Source organism: Rhagoletis zephyria, unplaced genomic scaffold (genome assembly GCF_001687245.7).
Source record: "Rhagoletis zephyria isolate East Lansing unplaced genomic scaffold, Rhagoletis_zephyria_1.1 Rzeph_scaffold_09422, whole genome shotgun sequence".
Lineage (NCBI taxonomy): Eukaryota > Metazoa > Arthropoda > Insecta > Diptera > Tephritidae > Rhagoletis > Rhagoletis zephyria.
Genome location: NW_016166500.1, coordinates 16,712 through 24,092, shown reverse-complemented (window position 1 = coordinate 24,092; position 7,381 = coordinate 16,712). Strand labels below are relative to the sequence as shown.

Below are 7,381 nucleotides of genomic sequence, written 5' to 3'. Positions count from 1 at the left end.
CCTGTGCTTTAGTCTAATCAGTCCAACTGGGAAATATATTCCCATTCCCACCCACTCTGACTTTAAGGCTTTGCTTGCTAATTCGCTATCAATCCAATACCTTAACGATTAGCCAAAATTAAACATTTCCGCTACTTTTTTCATTACTGGTCGCGTAAGGTATTTTTCCAACAGGGTCATTCTCGTTTTACCCATGTAAGTGTGAGATATAAAAGAACCAATTGGTAGACGCTTGGCCCTGATCTCTACACACATATGTAGGTAGATACCTACATAAATACATACATATACTCGTACATTCGAGCTCCCACTTGTTGACTGCTTGATGCCAGCCAGCTCGGCCTGCTAGTCAGCCAAACAAACTGGTTGGTTGCTCGTAGCTGAGTACGCTGACGAGCTGTGTGCGCAATGAGTTGGCGAGGTGCGATCTCCTCCGCCGCAGAGCGTTTGTGCCATTTACGATGTGGCGCTTCAAATCAGTCTACAATTTGGCTTATTCGCGTTTGTTCGATCGTCGGGCGATAAGCGGATGTCTGCAAACAATTGCCAACAGCTACTAGCTAGCAGTTAATATATTCTCAAGTAAGTTTTTTTTGTTTTTGTTGTTGTTGTAGTGAGTGAGTGAGCGAGTAAGTGAGTAAGTAAGTAAGTTGTCGCGCCGCGGGCCAGAACCAGCCGCAGCACATAAAAGTGGAATTAAAAAATAATAAAAATCAAGAAAAAAGTTAAATAAAAAAACACAAGTGAAAAAAACGAAAAGCATACAACCACAACAACAATAACAACACGTAAATGACGAGTATTCAAGAAAGAAATAAAGAACTTGTTGGTACGAGTATTACGGCTGCTGCTGATGCGTCCAACGACGACGACTTGTTCTTGTTGAAGTATTTTGTATTTTGGCCACCAGTAAAGTGCACAGCAACAGCAACAACAAGAAGCGAGTGAAAACAAAAAACACACATAAAATTAAAAAAATCTAGCCACAAAAGTTGCAAAAATGAAAAAATCTAAAATTTAAAATAAAATGCGAGTGACGAACAAAAAAAAACAAAAAAAAGAAGTGAGTGAAGGCATTAAATTTTATATGGCCTGTAGGTACTAAACCAGAAAGCAGAGCAAAAACAAAAAAAAAACAAAAACAAATTAAAAAGAAGTAAAAACTGGTACGAGAATGCGAACCGGACTGGGTGGTGCCATGATGGATTCGCAAAAGAATTTAAAAGAATACGAAAGCGTTTTCCTTCGTACATACATACATATGTACCTATACACACATATAGTATTTTATATACATATATATATATATATATAGTATACGGTGTGCGTTTTTATGTCCTTTGCGTTTGCCAAAATTATATTTGAGTGATTTTCGCAAATGTTTTCGAAGTGCCAGCGAAATTTTAATTTCAGTGTTGTTTCTTTCTGCGCGTTATTTGCAGTTTTACAGAATGGCAATGTACTATGAATTTATTCGCGTCTAAGTATCTTGCCGTTAAAGTGCTAAAACATACCTACATACATATGTAGCTATGTATACCAATAACAACAAAATGATTTGAAAAATTCGCAACATCAGCGAAAAAATTCACAAAGCTGCAAAGCCACTGCAGCAATGCACGAAATTCTTCCCCGCTGCATTTCATTTTGCTGCAGCTAATTTTTCGTTTCTGTTTGCTTTTTTGCTATATCGCTGCATGGTGCTTTATTTGTACATATTTTTAATTGTAATGAATTTGTTTATAAAGTAGTGTAATATGAACTACATACAAAATAAAAAATACAAATCTAACTCGTGTAAAGTTTGTTGAAAAGTAGCAAAAAACACGTGTGACTTAAAAATTGTAACAAAAAAAAAATTACAAAAAAAAAATAAATAAATTTTTGCACTAACTAAAGGTAACCAAAGCTGATAAGTATTGTATATCTATGAATATGAACACGTTTAAATGCAATAACAACTTTCGTAAATAAAACAAAATTTATCATCGTCATCAACATTGGCACAATAATAACAACTACAAAGTCATACTGAAGCTATAAACTGCCGCACAGTGGGAGATTGCGGCCACAAATCCAAAAGAAATTTAAGTGTTAATAAATCCGTTTGTTTTAATGCCGATCGGCAGATCGTACCTAGGATAAGAAAAAAGAAAAACAGTTTTGAAATTATTTCACGTTTAGCGTTACAGTGAGCCCAAACTTAAGTAAGAAATCTATACTTTACAATGAAGTGCTCTAACTAACTTATTTACTAGCGAATATTCTTATATCGACGGCTGAGTGATAGATCGACCTATCTCGGCAGCCGGTTCGAAAACACCGTATCTCAGAAAATTTGTGAAAGAGTATGCGCAAGACCGTTTGCGAAAAAAATAAAAAAAAAGTGAACGCCAGTTTATATGTGGCCGCTGTGGTGTAGTGGTAAGCAGTGCGCGCTTCCACTCCGCAAAGCCTGGGTTCAAACCCTGGTCAAAGTAACATCGCAAAAAAATAGAAAACAATTTTTTCTTAACAGCGGTCGTCCCTCGGCAGGCAATGGCAAACCTCCGAGTGTATTTCTGCCATGAAAAACAGCTTCTCATAAAAATACAATCGCCGTTCGGAGTCGGCGTAAAACTGTAGGTCCCTCCGCTTTGTGTGACAACATTAAGGCGCACGCCACAAATCGGAGGAGAAGCTCGGCCAAACACTAACATATGTGTAAGCGCCAATCTATTATTATTATTAGTTTATATGAAAAACCCCGAAAAGCGGTCAGAAAAAAAACATTATTAAAAATCAATTCGATTTTTTTAGCTGTTAACTACATACCCAAAAAGTTTTGAAAATTCTGGTTAAAAAGCTCGACATTTATATAGAAATTTGTGGAATTTTTCTAAATTATGTATTAAGTTTGAAAGCACGATTTATATGGTTTTTGTTAAAGCATGAACCATATTTTTATAAAAAAAAAAATACCAAAAAAAATTATAGCTTGAAAAACATTGTAAATATTAAAAATGAAACACCATTCATCCATTTTTGGCCGCCACTGTATAATTTAAAAATCAAAAATAACTGTTATTTACAGAGTATTTAGATAAAAATCAAAAATAATTGTTGTTTTGGATTTATAAAATGAAAATCAGAAAAAAATTTTATTTAAGGAGTAATTAAATAAAAGTCAAAAAATAATTATTAACGAGCGATTTTCTTAATAAAAGTTGTAAGTGTTACGGTCCCTGCTTCAAATATATCCCTATATATCGAGTTAGACCATTCTAATTACTTATCTGTTTTGAAAATATTGCATTTTAAACGTTTTCCAAAATTCCCGTTATATGGGATGTGGGCGTATTTGCAGACAGTTCATTTTTGCCCTATTTACTGATATTCATTAAAGAAGCTTGTGTACTTAATCTCAAAATTGTAGGTCCATTTTTACTATTTATGACCAACTTTTTTATGAAACGTACCCACTGTGCATCGCTCTGCAGGGAATACATATGAATACGTAGGTGAGATATGCATACATGTGTGCGTTTCGTGAGTTCATGAATACAAGTGTGTCTGCGTATGTGTGTGTATAGATTGGCAAAACACGATTTTATTTGTAGGTGTGCATGCATGTATGTGTGTGCATATAATGATATCTCAACGCTGATTATTGCTAAAAAGTACTTTTTTCTTTAATTTCTGTGCAAATCAGTTGAAAAATGCAAAAGTCGATATGCCGACCAAATTTGTTATATACTGACAAATATACATCGCTACATACATATGTATGTATGTACTTATGTCTGCGTACATAATAACATAAATACGTTTAAACTTTAAAGTGACTGTTATACTATCAGTAACTGTAGGTACTTATATTAGCGCTTCTTAAACTGTGGTACGCGTGCCATTAGTCATTTAATTTGTGTTTGACAGCCAGTGAAAATAGATAATTGTAGATTTTGAAGAACAAAACCTTCTCGAACTAGAGGAAAGCCTCGATAAATATTTATGTCGTGTAGAGACTCTACGCCATGAATTTCAATTATTAAGAAACAGTTTGTTGAGTTCAATTATATGTAGTGGTACCAGCACAAGTGACGCCGAACGTTCAGGTCCCCTAAAAGCAGTCGTTCCGCTGGATATCGTCTATAAAATTAATGGAATTTATTTGAACGAACGAAGAATGAAAGTGCGTGAAGTATCTGAAGCTGTTGGCAGCTCAACTGAGCAAGTAGCACACATTTTGATATTCATTATGTGGTCAGGAAAATGGCATCCAAAAAGCGCAACCGTGTGATCACTTCAAAGTGGTGGTTGACAATGTTAAGAGAAAGTTTGCGCAGTTTTGTTGCCATGAACGAAAAATTGAGGCATCGAAATACACCAGAGATAAAGAAACAGTCAAAACAATGGACTTCGCGCACCAAAGGAGATCGATGTTGGTAAAACGATCACCGGCGAATATTGTTTGCAGCAAAAAGGAACCTATTTGGCGAAGAAAAAAGTACTCTCTCATCCAGTTCTCCAGATTTTAAACTCCTGCTATTTTTTTCTTGTTCCAATGCTGAAGAATAGTTCGTTGGTAGCATATTTGGGTAATATCAAGAGGTCAACACTAAAAAAAAAGCCTATCTTTTGGAAAATTTGGAAAGATATAGAAGAAAACTATTACCAGCTTCTAAAAAAAAGGACACCATGGCATATCTAATAATTAATGATCGACGAAAATCACATTACCTAAGATAAATAAACATAAATTAAGAACAAAAACTCGAACCAGACAGAACGAAAAATTACACTGATGATGGCACAACGCCGTAACCGGTTTGTCTGCAAACCAAGCTTGACAAAGGATGACGGAACTTCGTTCGAAAATAAATCAAAGAAAACTATGTTTTCAGTTAACCAGTGATATTTCTTAGACCCTAAGGCTAAGGCTAAGCAGTGGTTCATAGACTCCATGAGAGGGACATACGAGAGTTTTCTGAATCTGAGATTCCTCCCACCTTTTTAAAAGCTTCACGTTGTATCCCTTGGTTGAAACACAGCAAAACTACGCGTTTTACGAGATTGTTAACCCTTTCGTTGCCACGAAAGTTCTCATGACCTGAAACCCACCACAATGTAATCTTGTTACGGATTCTTAGTCTGCGCAGTACACTTTTGCATTTGTCTACCAGCCTTGACAACGTTTTAAATGATTCCAATGCTCTCAATACTGCGCCTCTCTGTCTGCCATGATGTTGATATATAGTGGCAGATTTCAATTCGTTCGTTTTTGGATGTGAATTCCAGTTCCAGTTAGTAGATATTTCGCCGCTTGACAATATGGATTTGGTCTGGTTCAGCTTCCTTCTTTTGGTGAATGGAATGATGATGGAGTTTATTAAGTTTATTTAAAAGCCCTTTTCGGCGCACCATAAGAAAACTTGAAGGACTATTTATTTTCCTTCGCCGCACACTTACAACATGAGCACAACAAACTTTTTAAAAGCTCTGGTAGGACAAGTGTTTGAAAGTAAAGTTGCCTGACTTATGAATGTTAGAGACGCATTCAGCGGTGAGAAAAATCTGGTTGAGAACCACTGCTATATATATATGTATGTGTGTAACTGCCTTGCGACTATAAATGTATGTAGGAGTGCATTATTTTTTTTTTGTTACTTTATCGACACGCTGTTGCGGTTACAGTGCAACAATAAAGAGCCAACGAAGCAGAAACCAACTGGCCACAGAAAACAAAACCAACTTCTGCTGTTAATGTATACATACATATATATGCATATAATATATCGTTTGTTGTAGACATTTATTTGCCCGCGTGCGAGCCATACAAAAGCTTGTTTTTCTACTCGCTAAAAACCAGCCAACCAGTCCAAGCGCGCAAACGCAGTCAGTCAGTCAGTCAGTCCCATGCATCAACTGTCGTAACTCGTCTCATTCAATCACCATTTCAGCTAACTAACCAGCGTCCAACCACGACTGCCATACACGTTTCCCTGCTGGCGACCAGCTTAACTAGCTCAGCTGCCCACTTGCCAGCCGATCGTACGAAATTCAATTCATATTCAGTGGCTAAGGGCTTAAACAGCTGTTGCCGCGTTTGTTGCAAGCAACAGCGCCACTAACAACAACAATACTCGTCAGTAGCCGCCGCCATTAATGCAACAGCAAGTGTGCTTGTATTTATGGTAAGTTACAAGTGCCGTTATGCAATGTGAACGTTGCACAAACAAACAAACGCTTATGTGCGTGTGCATACATTAGACCGTGCCAGAAAAAAAAACGTTGGTACACCCCTGAGTTTGAAGTATTTTTGCGAGCCAATTGCGAAATAAAAAGGTTTTTTTACCGAACGGCAAGGACTTCGGAGGAGACAATTTTGTTGTTGTAAAGTTCAGCAAATACCCGGTTCAAGTACTTACCTACCAGATCTCAGTTCTTATCACCGTAATGTGCCAACCTAATGCACGTAAATTAAAGCTCACCAGAAACTATTAAACTTTTGTTAAGTAAGTATTATGATGATCCCAGCAGGAAAATTTTCTTGCCGAGTGTACATAGGTGTCACCGAAAAATGCAAAAAGAGGTTCGGACAAAAAAAAATATTTTCGAAATTACCTTGCAAAAATACTTTAAGACTCCGAGATGTGCGATGAACTTTTTTGTGTTTGCTTGTAGGGTGGTACGGTCTAATGTACATATGTACACTTATAAATTAATACGTATATTAAGGGGGGCTCTACTCCTCTTTAGGGTGCTGCGATTCGGGCGTGGAGTGGCGGAGATGGCGTTGCGGTTGAAGGTCGGCGAAGGTTGCGGCGGTGGTGGCTGGATGGTTCGCTGCTACTAGGGTGACGGTGACTGCCTTCTGGCGGCGATGCGGTATTCCCGCGGCGGGGATGCTGGTTTGGCGAGGATGGGGCTGTTGTGCTCCCGTGGGTTGCGGCGGCTTCCGTGCGCAAACTCACGTGGCTTTCAAACGAGGGGAGTGGGCTGGCGCGCTTACCGACACGGATTTGGCGACTCGAAATAAAAAATACCGAACTTGAACTTTAGGGTACAATTTTATTCAATAATCTTTGTTTTTGATTAACGCAAAGGTATTTTTTCTGGGTTGCGACCGCACACGACAAACTTGAAAAATTTTATGTATGTATAATTCTTTGTTGACATTTGTCAACCTATATGTCAGCTGCGCGCGCTGCATTACCAACGCGCGTTGCCAACCACTCAAATTCAATGCAAACTACTTATAAAACTTTTACAATGCAAGTTAGGGTATTCACTAAATACGTTTTACAAGTTGGATAATTGAAGATACTAATAGGTAAATATAAATATGCAAGTTATCAATTTAAACAATTCAATGTCATACATAGTGCACTTTTGCGTTGTG

At 37.4% G+C, this 7,381-nt stretch overlaps 1 protein-coding gene across 1 annotated transcript in view; it reads left to right on the top strand.

The window, feature by feature from the left end:
* Positions 1-355: 355 nt before the first annotated feature.
* Positions 356-7,381, top strand: part of LOC108375780 (protein melted-like) — a gene marked incomplete at its 3' end in the record, with an annotated part of 23,733 nt that continues 16,707 nt past the window's right edge. The window contains exon 1 of the mRNA XM_017631931.1: positions 356-582. The remainder of the gene's footprint in view (positions 583-7,381) is intronic.